Source organism: Rhyacophila brunnea, unplaced genomic scaffold (assembly GCF_057557595.1).
Source record: "Rhyacophila brunnea isolate RB1 unplaced genomic scaffold, BYU_Rbru_1.0 scaffold_20, whole genome shotgun sequence".
Classification (NCBI taxonomy): Eukaryota; Metazoa; Arthropoda; class Insecta; order Trichoptera; family Rhyacophilidae; genus Rhyacophila; species Rhyacophila brunnea.
The window spans coordinates 23,850,906-23,872,646 of record NW_028232860.1 but is presented as its reverse complement, the minus strand read 5'-3'; the positions used below and the strand labels follow the sequence as shown (position 1 = coordinate 23,872,646).

General features: G+C 35.5%; 1 protein-coding gene across 8 annotated transcripts in view; it reads left to right on the top strand.

The window, feature by feature from the left end:
- Window positions 1–17,504: 17,504 nt before the first annotated feature.
- Window positions 17,505–21,741, top strand: part of CDase (neutral ceramidase) — a 52,676-nt gene continuing 48,439 nt past the window's right edge. Inside the window, exons 1-2 of one of the 8 annotated variants that reach the window (XM_085948330.1) lie at window positions 17,505–17,579; window positions 20,549–20,731. The gene's annotated coding sequence lies outside the window, so the exon portion shown is untranslated. Of the gene's footprint in view, window positions 17,750–20,548; window positions 20,732–21,741 lie in introns of all 8 variants that reach the window. The other 7 variants (XM_085948327.1, XM_085948329.1, XM_085948332.1 and 4 more) reach the window with 7 other exon arrangements.

Below are 21,741 nucleotides of genomic sequence, written 5' to 3'. Positions count from 1 at the left end.
TTTATATAAATTAAACCCCGTGATGTCACACATCTCCCAATCAAAATAATACTGAAGAAGATTCTACCACCGACATACATGTGAGTTCCTCTCCATTCTTCCGGGTATTACTCTCTAGACCGAGCGGGTAGCACAGCCGATATTATTTGAGTAATGTTATAGCATACTAGGCGCACATGTCCAGCATGGTCGCTGTTAGTCACTTCCAATCCGCCAGTCGCTGATGACACGCTCAACGGTTACCGCCACTATGCCTCCAATTAAAAAAAAAACTAGGAGAAACTGTAAAAATATACCGCTGTGTTTAAGTAGCATAGTTTTAAATAATTTTCTAATAAGGAAAATAGGTAAGTACGTACCATGATTTGCCTCATTAGGCTTCTTCACATTTTTCCTGACTGAAAACAATGTAAACCATGGGTGGCCAACCTTTTCAGCAACCGGGCCAGATTCTAAAAATGAGATTTCCTACCGGGCCGCACAACCGATTTTTTTTATTATACAAAACAAAAAAGAATTATATATTAATTACATTAATAAAATAAAACAAAAATGAGAATCAAACATAGACTTTTTTCAAATAATAAAAAATAAACAAAATAATATAAAAATAATAAATTTTAGTGAGAAGTTTGATTTTGTGTGGCAGAACTAAGTACATCAATATCGATTTCGAGTGAGGTTGTTCCTACACGCAAACAGTTTTCCAAATGCACACCAGTGATTTGTGTTCTCACTCGGGATTTGATATGCTTCATCCGACTATAAAGCTGTTCACACGTGTAAGTGTTTCCAAATAGCGAAATCATCATTAGAGCATGTTTGTAAAATGCAGGATATTTCTCCTTGTTCAAATATGTTTTGTAAAACATATTTGTTTTTGTCCTTAACTGTTGTTCCCAAAGCCCAAGTTTCTGACATAAGATGAGATGGCGTTGGAGAATTGAAATAAAGCAGCATTTGATATTATTTTTATTTTCTCACAGCTCCGCGGGCCACAAGTTGACACCCAGTGGGCCGCGGTTTGGCCACCCATGGTGACCATGAATGACCTAGTCTAGTAGAATTATAGTTAAAATAAATTATTATAATAGTACCTTCTGGTCTTCTATTAACTTTTCTTCATTCAAGGGTTTTGCTGTTTCGGCTGTAAGAAAAAGAAATCAGTATCAAAACATAATACATTCAAAATTAACATCTAACAGGAAAGAAATTACCAGAGAACGAATAAAGAGAGTCCATTAAACAAGTCCATTAAACTGTCATCGATTCTCAAAAATCCATTTTACAGTACCTACTAACCACCTTTGTGCATCATGGTCCTGTGTCTCTTCAGGCCGGAAAATTTGCCAAACGTCAGCCCACACTCATTACAGCTGTATATGTGGTCATTGTGATCCATTATTTACTTAAAATTAATTAAAAATATAATGAAATCCATTTTACAGTACTAATCACCTTTGTGCATCATCGTCCTGTGCCTCCTGAGACCCGAAAATTTGCCAAACGTCAGCCCACAATCATTACAACAGTATTATATGTGGCTATTGTGATCCATTATTTACCGATTATTTAAATACAATTTATTTTATTAACAATTATTAACAAAAAATTTCGACTTGTATACAGATCATACAGATATAGAAAAAGCAAAAGTGAGTTCAACTGTTTTAGTCCATTTGTTTTAATTTAAAATATAATTCGATTGTTCCATCTTATTTTTTTCAATATAATTTAAAGTGTTGTTATACCTATATGTTTTCGGTTTGAAATACGTGGGTACCGAATTTCGGCAGTCCGAGGATTAAAATATCAAGATATCAATAAATAATATTGTTTAGAACCAAGTGAACCACAGTTTACGTATATTTTCTATGACCCTAGTCATATTTTAGGCGTATTTAATGGATGTTCTCGAAACCCTCTGGTTTGCGTGTCATGAGAGATCGAGATTGAAAACCCACTTTAAAATATAAATATTACTAGCTGACCCGGCGAACTTCGTACCGCCTCAGAATCAATAATCGTGTGTTAACTTATTAGCTGAATTAAATTAAGTTTTTTGTTAAGTTAAAATGAATACTCAAAATGAATAAGTTCATTAAATGTGCAAAAATCAAATCAAAATGAAAAGTATTTTAATTACATTGAACTGTACACACTGTACACCCACGATGACCGCCGGTCTATAGTGTCGAGGGTCCCTGGTTCGAATCCTGGGTCTGGCAAGTTCACATATTGTTTTTCAATTTGTGCATAAGTCAGAGTATGGTCCTAATAGGTTGAGCAAGTGGCTGACATCCGTTTCTCGTAAAAATAAAGTCCGAAATGTGATGGAAAAGTTAAATTTGATGTCCGTTATGTAATTCTTTTAAAAAGCGTCCTACAAGAATTTCTTCTTGAGATTCGCGAATAAGCCGTTTGCTATGAATAACTTTGACGAATACGAGCAACATTTTACTGTAATGAATTATACCGAAAATGCAACGTTATGCAGAATGCTGTGCACAGATTACTTGGTTGAGTGGTCAAATCAGTATCCTGATTTTCCATGGAGTAAAATCGAGGGAGATATGGAGGGAAAAATGCTGAGATAATTTATTGTTTGAATGCGCGATAGAGATCGGCGCTAAACCGCAATCCCGAGCTTTGTATGCGACCGATATAATGCTAGCGTGGGAAAATAATGAGAAGGGAGAAGAAATCGTGCAGCCCAAACTGCTGGAGATGAATTGGATGCCCGACTGCAATAGGGCATGTCAATATTACCCTGATTTTTACAATGATATCTTTTCTTTATTTTTCTTGGACAAAGTGCCTGAAACCTGTTGCCTGTCAGTTGAAGATATTTCAGAATGAAATAGAATTTTATATCTTACTTATTTTTGTAATAAATATTAACCTTATGCTGTTTCTAAAATGTTTGTATTTTATATTAATGATTGATACAGTGAAATTGAAGAAGTTATTTTGTTCATTCTTTGGTTGTCATAGACATACGGCGAAAACTCCTTAACTACCTATGACTATTAGCGTTTACCTTGAGATATAATTTTTAATTAATTCAACCATTTTAAGGAATTAATACTGTATCTGTTGTGATTAGTGTCCACCCGTTCATAAATCGTACAATAGTATTAATAAAATGACTATCCAATTGTGCACTATTCTATTTGGTAAACTCCCTCTGATAGGCACTCTTCGCCATTGTCATGACGTGGCAAAATTTAATCCAGAACTGAAAATCATACGTGCTAATTTTAACAGCATATTACCACCTCATTTAAAACTCCCCCAAATGAGCATGGATCTATATTTTAATCTGTTATCTAACTTGTCGTTTATAATATATATTTACACCTACTGTGGAATAGTGGCACTGTCTTCTTCTGAAGCCATAGGTTACGGGTACAAATGGCTATAAACCTTATCCCCACACTCTCTGTGTATGCTTCGATTATGAGATACAATGGGAAGAAATAAGGTTTATCAATCCCTGGATTCATAGGTATCGAAAATAGCTCGGGATCCCGGGATTGGAATCCCTAGTTATGAGGTCCTGACAAAAAAGAGGATGTATTTAATATTCCATATACCTAAATATTTTTTTTTTTCGTTTCTGAGGGGGGTCTGGTTCGGACCCCCCCCCCCTTGTGTGCGCGCCTCACCCTGCTTGGTCTTCTCTGTCACAAAAAATTAATAATAATTAGAAATATCTTTTAAAATGTTTGACTACACGATATTTATATTTTGTACTTAATCCATAATATACAAATATATACAATAAAGCCGGGCTCACGGATTTAAATCCCTTAACTAGCAAATTCGCATGATGTTTTTCAATGTATGTTTTATCCAGAGCAATTACCTAATGGGTTGTGTTAATTTCTTCCCCCTTTTCCTCCCTATACCCGAAGATGAAGGACTCTAGAGCACCACGCACTATCCAGCCGGGAGGTGTTGTAAAGAAATAGTATGGGGCGGCACTTTGCTTAGATATGTCACTGTTAACCCTTTTTATTTGTAATTTACACTTTGGGATCCTAACAGATGTCATCCACGTAGGAGTTTCTTGAGATTATACAAAATGGGTTCCAAGGGTTCCGCCATCCAAAAAAAGTTGAAAATCATTGATTATTCTCTAAGGTTGCCATGAAACGATATTGAAAGCCATTGCTTTAACCTATTTTGCTATCGGAGCTGTTTTCTGGAATCAGATATATTATTTTAAATCATGAGTGCAAGCCATACTTACCGTTTGTTTACATATTTTGATATTTCAGTTCTTGGCCTACACAAAGTTGTGATGCAAAAAATAATAATATGAAATTAAGTGTTTCTTTGGTATGGATTCATTAGAATAAATAAATATTTTTATGTTTTGTGTCCAATTATTTCATTAATTTTTCTTATGAATAATTCATATTGGTCATCTCAAATAACTCCACATAGTGAATTCTAGTATTAGAAATATTATTTATCATCATTGGTTCTACAATATGCCATGGATTTTAGCTGTCTTCCGAAGAGGTTTCTCAACAGATTTTTATAAGAGATTGTTGTTATAATGGAACAACTTAACCTTGAAATTGCGCAGATTGCGATTTCTTCTACTGCGCACAAATTACATAGGTACTATGTAGTACATACATTATGTATAAGGTATATGGCGAGGGGTGGAAGTAGGCTGTTAAGATTCGACATAATAATAGTGCACAATAAACTTTGTCAGTCATACTTATTTGTTTTCATTGACCTAAGAATACAATTGCAGATGGTGCTGGTTAGTTTTTAAAATTCAATTAAACCCTGCATAAACCAAACCATAATAATTTAGGTATGCTATGGAACATCCGACAAAAATAGTGCACACCTTTTCAGTCATACTTATTTGTTTTCATTTAATTAAGAATACATTATATTGCAGATGGTGTTAGTTATTTTTTTTAAATCTCAGCCCTGTCTACTCAAAACCATAATCGATAAAAAATATTCTCTATCTTATTAAATATCTAAAATTATGTATTGTTTAATAGCATATACATATTTGGATGTTTTATAAATAAATGTCTAGTATGGCTTGCATTGGCAGGGTTTAATTGAATTTTAAAAACAAACAAATACATTTGACTGACAAATATTAGTGTGCACTATTTATATCGGATCTTAACAGTCTACCTCCACCCTTCGCTACTGGTATGTATTACAATTCGTTACCGTTATTATTTCCGACAAATCTTACATGAAGCCTATTGCATCGTTTTCTCTCGTTCGGCGTAGCTCTAACTACGTCATATTTTCTGCCAAAACTATCGGACTTCACTCTTATAAGGTATGTTTACAGCCATTCGATCAATAGTTAGGTACCTACTAAGTATATTATATATATATATATATATATATAGCGAGGGGTGCAAGACTAGTAAATGCGCTCCCTAAAGACATAGACATTTTCAATTATGTACTTTGCATTTTATTTTTGTAACTGTATTTTTATGTATAAAATTGTATTTTCGTTCTCAAAAATTATATTTTTCTGTATTAAATTGTACTTAAGTATGTTTTGATTATTTTTTTTTTGTTATTATTATTGTTATTATATATATATTTCTTTTTCTATATTCTCTTCTCTCTTGTGAGGGTAATGTTTGACTTATAATGTAAATCTCATGCTGTGTACGTCTTGAATTTAGATTTGTTATGTACACAATGTTTTGTATTCTTAAATAAATAAATAAATAATAACATGTTGATTTGCCAGTAAAGTTGCGGAATTCGAACTTACGATCTACGGGTTTCCAAGTGGACATGCACTGGTCTTTTGTATGAATGGATACAAAAGTTTCACACCGAAAATAATGTAGTGAAGTTCTTCTATAGCTACAGACAGGATTGATACTTGAAGAGTCCCTAGACTAATACGTCGGTATTGGCCCTCCCAAAAATCCAACTTATTAAAACAGATAATTTATTATATTAAATACCGATATATTAAATACCGGTATTCGTAAAATAATTGAAAAAAACAGAAGTATCTACCTACCAATAAATATAATATATTATGTAAACATCAAAAAAAAAATTATGACGACATACAAAGTGCATGTGAAGCTGTCTCAGCGCATGATGCATTAATTGTAATGGGAGACTTCAATGCCAAAATTGGAAAAGAACAAATATACGCAGAAATTGCTGGAAAACATAGCATGCATGAAACAACCAGCGAAAATGGAGAGCGTTTGTGCGGCTTTGCAGCGGCTAACAATCTCGTAATTAGTAGCACCTGTTATCCACATAAAATGATACATAAAGGCACTTGGAAAATCCCAGGAAGCACGGAGTGTAACCAAATTGATCATTTACTTGTATCTAAAAGAAGAGCCACAACAGTTGAAGATGTACGCTCTTGCACGGGGGCCAACTGTGATTCGAATCATTTTTTTGTGAAAGCGAAATTGAAGCAAAAAATGTCAAGAGCTCAAAAAAGCGATGGAAAGAAAAGAATAAAATGGAATCTGGAAAAACTTATGAATTCAGACCCCCTGAAAAACTACCAACAAGCGCTAGATAGCAAATTACAAGTGACACCAATTACTGATGACGTAAATGATGATTGGGAAAACACTAAAAGCTGCATAATAGCGAGTGCCACTGAAGTACTAGGGGAAAGAAAAGTACAAGCAAATAACGGCTGGTTCGATGATGCTTGCAAACAGACAATTATAGAAAAAAATAATACAAGAAAAAAATGCCTACAAAGAGAAACACGCCAAAATGCGGAAATTTATAAAGAAAAAAGAAAATATGCAACAAAACTCTGCCGTGAACGAAAACGCGAAAAATGTTGAGGAAAATGGTGGAGGGTATGGAATCTCAGAGAAGGTGCAATGAAACTAGAAAATTCTACAAAACTTTCCGGGATCTAACTAAATCATACCAACCCAGAATGAACATTTGCCGAGTCTCAAATGGAAAAATTTTAACTGAAAAAGAAGATATCATGGCAAGATGGAGAGAATATTTCTATTCACTGTTAAATCATGCGGACAATGAACAAGGAGGACATGACGATGAAATGGTATATCATACAGCGGAAGAAATCATTGAAGAACCTACGCTGAATGAAGTAAAGCAGGCACTAAGGGGGTTAAAAAATAATAAAGCTCCCGGTGTTGATATGATAGCTGCTGAATTAATCAAAAAGTGGGGACCAAAGCTGGAAGAACATCTGTACCAATTAATTCTCAATAAATGGAAAAAGGAAACACTCCCCGAAAAATGGAAGATGGGTATTATAGTACCTATACTTAAAAAGGGGGTTAAGACTAAATGTGAGAACTACAGAGGTACCTATCACTCTCCTTAACACAGCGTACAAAGTTTTTTCCAGTATTCTATATGCAAGATTACTAAGGTATACGGAGAGCATCTTGGGAGAATACCAGTGCGGATTCCGCCCCAATCGATCCACCGTTGATCATATTCACCTGATGCGGCAAACTATGGAAAAGGCGTATGAGTATAATATGATTTTGTATCATGTCTTCATCGACTTCAAACAAGCTTTTGACAGTATCAACAGAGAAAAAATGTTGCATGCACTAAAATTACTAGGAACCCCTCAAAGCTTGGAAGACTGATACATGTATCCCTAACTGATTCAAAGGCCGTCATAAACATACAAAATGAGCTAACGGACCATATTGTGATTGAGTCTGGTGTAAGGCAGGGTGACGCACTCACCACCATGATGTTCAACCTGGTTCTCGAGGCCATAGCCCGTAAGGTTGATATAAGGGGTTGTGTTAACTCTAACAGGTCAATTCCTGAGCACAGGACGCCAAAAATCATGACCAAGTGGATCCCACAGTGGAAACGGTCTAGGGGCAGACCAAAGAAGAGGTGGGCTGACTGTATCGAAGAGGACAGGAGAAAGATGGGGAGGGCTGGAGACTGGAGTGGAGCAGCCAGGGAAAGGAGCGTGTGGAGGACAATTGTAGAGGAGGCCAAATCCCGCCCCGGGATGTAGTGCCGAGAAAGAAGAAGAAGATGTAAACATTTCTTTAAAATATTAATATTTTATGGAATGTCCCATTGATGGTCACCAAGAACGATGAAGGGCCACGGAAGTAAACCAAACATCGCGTAACATGACAAAAAATACAGTCATGTTTGTATGTTAATTAATACATTTTGTTTCCGCTGTCAATACCGAATATATCGGTATTGTCTGATTTTTAGAACCGGTATTTCGGTATCGAAAAATACTGGGATACCGGTATTGCTATCCCTACTCAGTAGGTAACGCACGGCTGTACATAATTTTGTAAGTGTCATAAATCATAATATAATTTATTATATACTAGCTGAAGTACCCGGCTTCGCACAGGGTCGCTTCGTGGTTATATTTATCTTAGATATTATTTAAAAAATAATGAGAGGTAATTATTTCTTTAATATTAAAATATCAGTGTAATACCATATGGCAATATTAAAATAATTCTTATAGGAGTAAAGGTCAAACAAAAGAACACTAAATTAAAATCGAATCCAAAATATGCAAACGTTATTATTTGTATTAATATGTAGTAAAAAAAATCAAAATTGAATGGAACAAACTTTGTATTTTATATAATACTAATATAGAAACCTAAGCAGGTGTGCGCACAACAACTGACAAAAGTTTCATCGGAATCGGATGAATGGTATAGGAACGCATACGAATAGAAGAAGAAGATGATTTTCTAATTCAGAAATCTTTGTGGGCATGCGCACGACAATTCACCAAAATTTCGTTGCAATCGGATGAATGGTATAGGAACAGTGGCGCACCCAGGGGGGGGCCAGGGGGCCTTGCCCCCCCCAAAATATGAAAATCATCAGAATGATTTTACACATTGAAATCGAAAGCCAATAAACTATACCTTGGGCTTAGACAAACAACACGGCAAAAAATGATTTGTAATTCTCCAGCACCCTTTTTAGTAAAATTTCTTAGATTTTAATTTCTAACACAAAAATTTCGAAACACTAATGTCAGGTTTTTTTAGAAACCCGTTCCCTAATGAAATTCTCGGTGTTCACCCGAATTCCGGAGTGGTATAGGTCATGGCTGGGGAGGGTTTACAGGGCTCTAACCTGGGGGCCCGGGTTGTGGGGGGCCTGGCGTGTCGGGTTGACCAGATAAGTGAGATAAACACACATCATAAATTAGCTTTAATAGTAAAAAAAAAAAAGTTTATATAATTGTCCAATATATTTTCTGATTATTATGTGTCGATACTCGACTGCTCCATTATTAAAGTAGATGTATTGAAAATCGCCAAAAATTCACTGTATAAGTACGCTCAATTTGAACTAAAACACAATTTGAAAAACGTTAATGTAGTATTTCACACTGCCTTTAATCTAAGCGGTGGATAGGGGGCCCGTCAAATACCCTAGCCCAGTGGTCGGCAAACTCATTAGTCAATAGAGCCAAATATCAACAGTACAACGATTGAGATTTCTTTTGAGAGCCAAATTTTTTAAACTTAAATTATATACGTAGGTAGTAAGTAGGTACACTGCTAATTTACTTAATAAACTTTAATTAAAGTTTTAAGTCCTAATTAAATTATAGGTAGGTACACTGAATAAAACTGAATATCATACGTAATAATGATCTTATTTATTAATAAAAATTAAATTGTAAGTCAGGTATCCATAAAATTGAATCATGACAATGACTGACAAACTCAATGTGAATAATGGCCGTCCATCTCCTTGTAAAGTTTGGGTAAGTCAGGTTCGTATGTTGTTGATTTAATTTTAAGCACGATTCCAGGTTCTCATCAATAAATCGATTTCTTAATTTACTCTTGATTTCCTCTCTTGGAAATCTTTTTACTAACCACAAAACTTGCAATATTAACATTGTTGACAGATTTTATTCAGTACCTAATTAAATACAGAACTTTATTTTTATTGACTCTTCTCCTCAGCTGCTTTCTTCCTTGCATCATCGATAGAATATTTAGCGCAAAATTACGAGTTTTTAGTTGTATCTTTCTAAATTTCAATGCGCCAATTTTTCCCGACACATACATACATAAATACAGGTCGGTAAGCCATTTAAGTTTTGAATAAACGCGAAGTCTCGGTCTATTCAACATTACATTTACGGTTATCCTTTTCCATTTTCTTTGCTTCTTCTTTGTAGCCATGTCAAATATGGCAGAGAGCATCTGTGGCAGAGCCGCACTCAAGGGGCCAAAGAGCCGCAGTATACCGACCACTGCCCTAGCCTGAGGGCCCGTTTCAGGATGTGGGGGCCATGGTGTAGGTACACCGAGTGCAATAGACAAAAGACCAATAAACGAGATATTAGGCTGTGTTGTATTGAGTAGTTGTGTATAATTTAAATGCAATAATACTTTTTTGTCCATTTTCGATTAATATGTTGGAACCTCAATATTGAAGAACCAAAAATTTACGATAAACATTCGGCGAAAAGAACAACTACACCCACTACGGTGGTGGTGTAAATCAAAAGAACATTTTTTTTCGGTGGAATTCGGCATAAATATTGTAGCTCTCTAGACCAGTGTTCCCCAAACTTTCGACATCTGTGTACCCCTTCTATAATTTTCGTAACACTGAGTACTCCTCGTCAAAGAAAAATGCATATAAGTACTTTAATAACAATCAAAATATATTCCTTTTGTAGTACATAAACAAAATAATAATAAACGAATAATAAAATTCATTCATAATAAAATATAAATAAAAGTTATATTATAAAAAATAACATTCATTGGTTATTAATTTTAATCTGAGGTGCGGTTCCACACCCAAAAGGCTGTTCCTTTTTTTACGTAATGTCTAGAAATGCTGAAAAAGCAACTTCACATAGATATGAAGTTGGAAAAGGCAAGATGTATTTCAGGAATGTCTCTGTTAAAACTGGATACACATGTTGCATTTGCAACCTAAATGATGTTTAAGTACACTCCTTATATTTATTTTGCAAGAATCCGTCTGAAGCTAATAATTCCAACAATTGCTCTTCTTCCGCATGCGATAAACCTTCTAGCATGGATATTGTATTAATGCTTGTTGCACAAGGCGTAGCCATAACCCGGTGCAGCGCATACCCCCACCAAACTCTTCCCGTACCCCAGGGGGTACGCGTACCACACTTTGGGAAACACTGCTCTAGACCAAGCGGGTAGCACAGCCGATATTATTTAAGTAATATTTTAGCATACTAGGTATACATGTCCAGCATGGTCGCTGTTCACTTCCAATCCGCCAGTCGCTGATGACACGCCCAACGGTTACCGCCACTATGCCTCCAATTTAATAAAAAACTAGGAGAAACTGTACAAATATATCGCCGTGTGTTGTGAAAATATCTAAAAATATTTATATGAAGAAGAAAAAGAGCCTATGGGACTAATTTACATTCTCCTCCTTGCCCCCCCCCCCCCCAATAATAAATCCTGGGTGCGCCACTGTATAGGAACGCATACGAATATAAGAAGAAGAAGAAGATGGTTGTGCGCGAACCTTCGCGGGCGTGCGCACAACAACTGGTCAAAATTTTATCGCAATCGGATGAATGGTATAAGAACGCATACGAATAGAAGAAGATAAAATAGAAGAAAAGGAAGAAAAAATGGTTGTATCAATTCAGAAACCTTTGCGGGCGTGAGCACAACACTTGATCAAAATTTCATTGCAATCGGATGAATGGTATAGGAACGCATACGAATAGAAGAAAAAGAAGATGGTTGTACTAATTCAGAAACCTTCACGGGCGTGTGCACAAAAACTGGTCAAAATTTCATCGCAATCGGATGAATAGTATAAGAACGCATACGAATATAAGGTAGAATAGAAGAAAAAGAATAAGTAATGGTTGTATCAATTCAGAAACCATTGCGGGCGTGAGCACAACACTTTATCAAAATTTCACTGCAATCGGATGAATGGTATAGGAACGCATACGAATAGAAGAAGATACAATAGAAGAAGAAGAAGAAGAAGAAAATGGTTGTACTAATTCAGTAACCTTCGCGGGTGTGGGTATAAAAACTGACGAAAGTTTCGTTGCAATTGGATGAATTGTATATAAACAATACGAATAAAAGAAGATAGAATGAAGAAGTATAAGATGGTTGTACTAATTCAGAAACCTTTGCGGGTGTTACCACAACAACTGACGAAGGTTTCATCGCAATCGGATGAATGTTATAGGAGCCATACGAATAAAAGAAGATATAATGAAGAAAAAGAAGAAGATGGTTTTTATAATTTAGAAACCTTCGCGAGTGTGCGCACAACAACTGACGAAAGTTTCGTCGCAATCGGATGAATGGTATAGGAACCATACGAATAAAAGAAGAAATAATGAAGAAGAAGAAGAAGATGATGATTTTTCTAATTCAGAAACCTTCGCGGGTGTGCGCACAACAACTAACCAAAGTTTCATCGCAATCGGATGAATGGTATAGAAACGCATACGGACAGACAGACGGACAGACAGAGATCATTTATATATATATACTCTTCGCGAAAGTGCAAGCAATAAGTTGACAAAGTTTTATCGCAATCGGGTGAACGGAATGGCAGCGCATAAAATACGAACAAACAAACAAACAAATATTGATTTTTATATATTAGATTATATTATGTGGATTTGTCAAAAACCGAACGATCAAAATATCGCCCTTTGATTAATTCGAAGGTTAATTTTCTTTTGAATTTATCGGAGCGGAAACAGATTGGCGGAAGTACCATTCGTGACATATTGACATTTCGAACACGTAAGAGAACCGCACATTAATTATTATTTGTATTGTTTTTACAGATTGCTTTTAATTATGCGATACAGGAAGTGCAGCTATTTATAACACATGAATAGTATTTGACATTGAAATGATAAAAACAACACATATATCGAATATTTTGTCCTACGATTCCCCATTTTCAAACCTTCTGAATTATCCGCATTAAGTATATACGTTTGGCTGTGGTGATACATGATAATGAACAGTGTACATATACAATTTTAATATTTAAAAAAATATATAAATTAATCCATGTTTATCCTCATAGCGTACGATAACCAACGGATAGCTAGTGTCCGCCTGTCCTTCATTTTTAACATAATTTTGTCTTTTGGTGTTGACAATTTTACTTTATTTTTGCCGAACCCGAGAAAATACCTAGCACCCTACAGATTGGCATCTTTGAGGGGAAATGATTCAAAAAGGAACCAACGGATTCGATTAAGTATTTATTTTTTGTCCCGGGAAATCTTTTTGATAGGAAACAATGCAAACGGGAAAAAGTTAGAAGGAAAGCTTTAAAAAAGCTGTCAATCAGGATTCTGGATGGACTTTTTAATTTGGGGAAAAATTGGTGGGAAGAGCTAAAAAGTTGTCGACCTGTTCTATACGGAATTTTGAATCTACGTATAAAGTGTAGCAAGCCGGAAAATGTATCTTTGCACAGGTGCCTATAGATACCTACCAGATTTTCAACAGGTAGTCAGGTAGTCACTTAATTAAGTTATACAATTACGTAATTAAAGTATATTAACACCTTCAACCCTCAGCTGATTATAATATGGGTATCCGCAAAATGGAGAATATCGTCACTGTTCTGGCAGAAGACACTAATTCGAAAAAATGAATTATGAGTTAGTTATACCAAAATGTTACTTATTTCAAACTTTACCGTCTGGAAAACTTCTTAATAAATAAACAGTCTTTATTTTAAGCCATCCTTTTTTACGATTACTTAATAAACTCACACCATTTCAAACATTTTAACAACTTAAAAGTCAAATTACTCAAAACTAGTATTCTCCAGTTAGTGTGTTCTGCCAGAACAGAGACGATATAATATCAACATACTTTTTACGATGAATCGTTATTAGCCATACGCTCAACCCGTTCAGTCATATTTATTGCATTGGATTAACACACACAAAAAAATGTTTTCCAATCGTAGTATTTGAACATTGTTTCTCGTAGTTAGGGTTGCCAAATGTCCCGGAATTGAAGCCCTTGTCCAGGATCCCCGTTGGAGCTTACCCGGGACGCACAATATCCCAGATCTTTAAAAAAAACTGACAAAGTACAAACGTAAAATCAAATCGTGAACGTAATTATTTAAACATTCTGAAAAAAAATTTGGCTGGAAGAGCCAAAAAACGTTTTCGACCTTACGGAAAAATGTCCCAGAATTTTCTGAAATAAAGTTGGCAGCCCTACTCGTATCACCGGAACTACTAATGTAATTACACCATGCGTCAGCTAGGTCGGGAGAGAGGTAAGTGATTTTTTCGTAGAACTATCGTAATATGGCATCCCATTATTGAATAGAGGTGCCTTTTCGCGCTGTCGCTTGTCGCTACATAGGTAATTTATGTAAATGTCGTTTTTACTTCGTTATTGTGCTATGTAAAATTATTTCATATGCTTACCCCCTAGGAAAAATTTTGTTTAATACTCACACATATGAATTCATAATACATTTTTCTGAAATCTTCAGGTATCCAGCGGCAAAATATTTATAAAAGACAGCGTTTACATTATAATCACAGTGGGAGCCATGAATCCTGTATCCTGTAATATCCATCATCTCTTCAAGTGATGGAAAAATATTGAGAGATTGCCATTTTTGATATTTCGGCGCCAAAGAAGTAGGCCTCAATAATATTCATTCTGATTTATTCTAATTATTCATTTGAAAATAAAATACTCAGAACATTCAGTCGAGTGGAAATTGAAGCCATATAAACCAGCACTATCTTGTGATTCCAATGCCCGATTTATTTTTCTTTCTTATTAATCTCTGGTTGCAAGGGTGAAAGTATCACATTATATAAGTACCTGTACACACCTGAATAAACATTTTATAATAAGGAAAGTATTAAATGCCATTTAATTAAGAATTAATTGTGTATTTCCTGCTACCGAGGTAAACACGAACAGACAAACCTGCTACAAAGCTATGGTAAAACGTATATTAGGTAGGTATGTACGCCTTTCAATGCCTTTCCATACTGAACAGGACCGTCATAAGTAATTTCGAGTAGTGGTGCTAACTGTTAGGTATACAAAAATATACGAGATGGGGAATGTAATTGGCAAAAAAATGCTAGATTTTCACAAAAAACTGCATATAAATAGTACCTATAAATCGGTATTTTTTCAATACGTCATAATTTAAAAGGTTTTCGCGAATCTTGAAGAAGAAACTATTGTTAGTTACTAATACCTATAATAAGGGACAAGAATTGAAAGGAAGTCCAGAAACTCAATAACAGTAAGGAACATCCGAAACGTCGCAAGATCTGGATATCTGATGAAACATGGGAGGCCATACAAACAAGAGCCAATCTTAGAAATAAGGGACTTAATTCAACTATACAACATGCAAGGTACTCTGAACAAAACAAAGTTGTTCAGCGACTCTGTCGGCGGGACAAGAATCTTTTCCTTAGAAATAAGTGTGAAGACATCGAAACCCATGCTGTCAGAGTAGAAACTCGCGATCTTTTCCAAAAAGTGAAAGAAATCACAGGAAATTTTAAGAAAACGAACTGGGCCGTCGAGGAAGAGGACGGTACACTACTTATGGAGTGGGATAGGGTCACGGCAAGGTGGAAAACATATTGTGAAGCCCTATACAGAGATACAGAAGAGGATGATGATGTGGTTGACGTACGTATCGATGAGCAAGAACCTGAAATACTTTTTGGTGAAGTGATAGAGGCGATAAAGAGACTAAAAACCCACAAGTCGCCAGGTGGCGATGGTATATCCTAAGAAGCCTTAAAAAGGTCAATGATGACGGAATAAGAATCATACATCAATTATGCAACATGATCTGGAAAAGTGGTGTATGGCCCAAGGATTGGACAGAGTCAATTTTAATCCCCCTGCACAAAAAAGGTTCCTCACGTAAATGTGAAAACTATCAAACAATCTCACTTATTCCACATGCAAGCAAGATCTTATTACATATAATCAGCAGACGTCTGAAGCATTTCATCGACCGACAAATATCCAAGGAACAAGCAGGTTTTGTTATGGGCAAGGGAACTCGAGAACAAATTCAGAACATCAGACAAATAATTGAAAAATGCAGAGTTTAATACCCCTATGATGTTATGCTTTATTGACTATCAGAAGCCAACACCAAGTACATTCCAAAACCTCGAAACAGTCGACGAGTTTGTATATCTGGGATCGACCATCAGTGGAAAGGGCGGACGCGAAGCGGAAATAAGAAGGCGCACACAGATTGCAAAAAATGCGATGACACGCCGTACCACTATATGGAAGGATCGGGGAATTTCGATTGCCACAAAAATGATGCTTGTGCAAACATTAGTGTTTTCGATATTTCTATACGGAGTCGAGTCGTGGACCCTAAAGGCAATATAACGGAAGGCAATTGTGCCTTTGAGATGTGGTGTTGACGCCGAATGCTTCGCATTTCTTGGACGGAGCACAGGACGAACCAGTCAATCATCCAGAGACTGAAGATAAAGGAACGGCTCTCGACGATATGTCTGAGAAGAATTCTGCAGTTTTTTTGACATATTGTCAGGCGCGGACCGGACAACCTGAAGAGACTGATAGTTTTGGGTAGCCTCCAGGGAAGGCGAAGCAGAGGAAGAGCGTCTGCGCGACGGAGCGACCAAGTGAAAGAGCTGACTGGGGGCACCATCCATTCTGCCCTGAGTGAAGTGGAAGATCGAGAAGGATGGAAAGTCTTGGTCGCTCAAAGGATGGCGAAATTTAAATGTGGTCACGATCCTCAGCCATGAGTGCACGACCAAGAAGAAGAATATAATGAGTCATGGTCAGCGATCTTCAATTATTCAATACGAACACTCAATTCATATTATTAAATGTTATGAAACAATGTAATAAATAAACACCCAATTATTATTCTGTAGTATCATAGTGTAGCACCGCTGCAGGGCGAGGGAGGATTGGCCACGGCGACGACCAGGTCTCACATAGTGGGAGGTGCGCTTGCCTTATGTTCTTATGCTGGAGCGTAATGTGGTGAAGTAAGTTGAAGCATTATGGTGATTATAATATTCTCCAATATCACAGTGATACGTACCTTAATAGATATTCCAGTAAAAAGCACCGCCATACACAATGTTCAAAGTTCATTTAATGGATGTATCTTGGACTGGACTAGTCTTCAAAAAGTGAATTGGTCATGGAATACGAAATCTGTACATATCTCATTTTCTGCATATTATGACACACTGGTTATGAAGTAAGTACATAATTATTTGGATAGTACTAATACGATGGTTAATTTCGAAATTTAAAAAAAAATGTCATGTTCATTGAATCGGCCCATATGTGAAGTACGTCCCTGGTGGTATCGAATGGGTATATACACATGCAGTATGAAATTAAATTATTTAATGTTATTGGATGAATAGATGTTTTTCGTGTTCACTATTCGTAGTTCTCTGTCAGTTGAGCATGTCATGTCGTTAGCGATGCACGTTATACGGTACAATGCGTTGTGAAGTGTTCACGTTTTGTGAGGTAACAACGCTTTGTCGGATTATGCCGGGTTACCGCATCGCAGGTGTAAAATGCTAGCGTGCCATGGCTAACAAGTGACACTAAATTAATACGTAAAGAAGAAAGTGACACCATTGGCATTGGTGATAAACGAAAAATACAATTAAAATAAGGAAACACAAGTGACGTAGGTACATACTACTCCCACATTTACATATTATAATCTATCTGATTATTTGATACCATCATCAGCCGGGGGCGATCCAATGTTGGATGAAGGTCTCCCCTATCTACCTTCACTCCCTAGTTATTTGTTGTGACGCATATCCACCGAACCTTATGAGTTCGCCTACCCAGAGGGTTTTAGGGCGTCCCTATGGACGTTTAGTGCCCCTTGGATAGTTCATTAATTTGCCGAGGGGCATGTCAATTGAAAAATAATTAGTTAAAGATGTTCTGATTTTATTATTAATAAATTTGTTTAAATAATTATACATCTACCCAAGTGTATATCACTTAAATTTTATGTTTGTTTTTTTACCAAACAATTACTATAATAATTTAAACAACGTTAAATGTATGTATATAGGACGCGTACTTACGACATAGCTTGATGACAACCAATGGAAAAACCAAACCCAGAGTCATACAATTTAAAAGGGGGCCTCCAAACAGTTCATACCAGTCATACAATTATTAAATTAAACCAAAATCGATAAAAGACGTGCATTTCTCACCAATTAATTATTTTATTTTTTTAATAATATCGATTCAGATTTATTTTTACAGTGACTCTCACAGAAGAGTAAGCAGATCGTGCATTGCTAATATTCAGGAATTCCGAATATAATAATATACCCACTTACATATTTTATAGTAGATTTCGTGGACGTGAAATTATTATTTTTTATCTTAGTGGGCACAAGATCAGTCAGTGTGTCGGGCCTCTACATCATCAAACGCGTCACCGATGGCAACAGCGCCATCAAATGTAGGAGAATTTACATATAAATGACATTGTCGACAATGAAATCTCTCTATCCTCGCGTGAATCAAACTCATTAAAAACTGTTTTTATTTTACAATACAATTTAATATAGGTTTTATGAGGATATCGTATATTATGGAAAAAAGAATTTGGTAGCCGCTATCATGAATTAGATCTAGATGCAGCGTGGGATGATTTTCAGCATCCCAGAAAGATTTTTCTATACCTAATAGGTACATGTTATTGTTTTAATTGGTTTAAATTAGGCAACACAAAATTCTGCAGTTATTATAATTATTATGTGAAATATAAGGGTAATACCCAAATATTTTTCATTGCTTAATTTGTCCTTCACGAAAATAAAAGTTGATCATCACTAATTTAGATCGTCAAAGCAAAGTTACATATTTTTTGTCATTTCCGTTGTTGGTACATGTTGGAGAACTCCAATAATTTTAAAGAATCATATAGCCATAAAGGCTGCGATCTTCGTCGATTTTATAAATTAAAAAATAACTTTTAAAGACACAAATAGTCCATTTAAAATAAAAGCCTAATATTATTCATTCAATTTTATAATTGCTGAAAGTGTTGATATGACAGGTTTACATTGTATAGTTAGTATTTGCACAACAAATGTACTCAATCATAACACGTTTAAATACGATAAAATTATTGACAGTACAAGTAAATATTATCGATACGTTATTTGCAAGGCAGGGAGTAGAGGTTGCGTCGAGAAATCTCGCCTAGAGAATTCTCGAGAAATAATAAGGAAAGGTGAATCTCGAGAATTCGAGAAATTGTTACTAGGCAAAAATAACAAAGGGGAAATTGAAACGATATCGTCGGTTGAAAAAATTGGCATAAAAAATCTAAAACAACGCCCTCAACTTTGAACCGGAACGGAATTTCTTAAATTTAAATAATCTTGAATATTCGTGAATCTAAAAAAAAGCAATAAATCACAAGCTGTAACGTGAGAGGGGTTGGTAATTTAGAAGAAAATGTCTAATTGAAAGAATGCATTCACAATTTATCCATATATTATGTATTTCTTCCGATGCCTGCAACTCAGTTAGAATCTTGGACTTTTCTACCGCTTTCATCCAAACTCAGCAGATGCGACCCTTCTTCGCACTTCACCCCCTCTTCACAGCCTATAGCCTCCCGGGTGCGGAAATGCTAATGATAAGTCTCGCAAAAACTACACTTTAAGAAAGTAACATCAACGTCAGTGTGTTTGATTACAAACAAATAATTAATCTGACCTTTCTATATGATTTTATATGATATTTAGGCCTATCGCAGATGTGACCATTTGTGGTTGCGATCGGTGGCAGCCTAACGCTGAGGACGGTATTTTCCGCATTATTTGTATGTGATGTTTTACTTCGGAAGTCGATAACTCCCCAGCGTGCGAAGGAAACACACACATACCTAGACACTCTTCGAACACCTTGACTGCATATCCCACCAGCACGCTTGTCTACGATCTGTCACAGCCACAAGTGGCTACGCGTTATTAGGCCTTAGTAAAGTTTTTAGTCACGTGTATTGAATGGCAAAAGATATTTTGTTTATTTGACAATTGCCTCAAAATACTGAATGTTTTACTCAATTACAAAAATGTTGACAACTGTTGTACTCTAGTTTAGAATCACTGCATTAAAAACACGAACAAAATGTTTACTTGAAATATTCATTCTGTACTTAGCTACGAAATACGAAAGTTGAAAATGTGATGCAATATAAAAACGTGATTTTAAAACCACAATTTATCGGTGGACTTGAACTTGTCAGAACAGAATAACACAGCACTCTGTGTTCGGTTTATAAAAATATAATTGTATGTATGTCGGTATATGGAAGTATCTACTCGAAGCAATAATCACAGCATTACAGCTGTGAAACTTCGAGAGTTCAGTGTGTCGCGCCTTTTCACGATTTTCACCGGGTTTTATAATAATATTCTTTTTTTAAATTTATTATATATGCACAGAGAGACGTGAAAATCAATACCTACTAATACAATTTAATTTATGACTGAACAAAATAATAAGTGTATAAGTGCAATCTGACAGTGTCAATAAGTGATAATTTACAAGTGAGGATTCAAAGTCACGAAAGTCGAATTTCCTTTGTGCTGTGTGAACCGCTGAGAGGAACATGTTGCAATAAATCAGTAAGTATAAAGAAAAACTTTCTTAAATACATAATTATAGTACTGTTTATAATGATTATGAAAGTGGAACTAAAAAAGGGTTCTTACGTCAATAATTAATATAGTCGGTAAATCATTTGCATTGCAGATTAACTCGTAGCAAGTCTGAGATTCAATTACATAAATACAGATTTTGCTTTGAGATGCAAATGCCTTGCATTAGTATTACAAGCTCAAAAATCGTTTTGTATATACATCGAATCATAATAAATTAGCTTAGATTAACGATGACGTACTATCGCCAATTATAGTAGGTACATAAGCCAGATGTGTCAAAACCCAAAACATGCCACTGTTATCGTATTAATTATTTACAAGCTTTGCTGCAAATGCGATGAGTGATGAGTTGATGACTGATGAGAGTGATGACTGCGATGAGTATTAATAATTGAGGTGTTGAGGATTGAATTACTACAAGTGCACCGGTGATCAAGTTCAGTAAATCTACGAAATAGTTAACATTCTGCGTTTCTAAATCAATTCTACATAACTACATACCAACAGTCTTATTTTCTTATACTTGTCTTATATTTTTTTATGCACAGAAAAAAGTGGTATTTAGTATTTTTATGTTTAATGCAGCGCTCGAAATGAAAAATTTCGAAAGCGCTTGATAATTTACTGAAAATAATAACATTTTTGTGTAATTTTAATTATAATAAGTGGGTTAGATTTTTTGTTATACGTAGCTTAAACGGTCAAATTGAATAATAATCTTTTAACAAAATGTTGTCTGCGCCGCAGGTGAAAACCCCGAGCACGAGCAAACACGAGCCCTGGTTTAATTAAATATTTTTAAAAAGTTCATGACCTTTTAAGCGGTCATTTTTTATATGTAGATCGTCAGATTAGCTGTCAAAATAAATAAGTCAAATTTCGTAGAATCATCAAAAACCATTATCATGGAGTTCTGCCATGAAACACTAGTTCAATCAATATAAGTACATACATACTATATCACATTTTTTAGT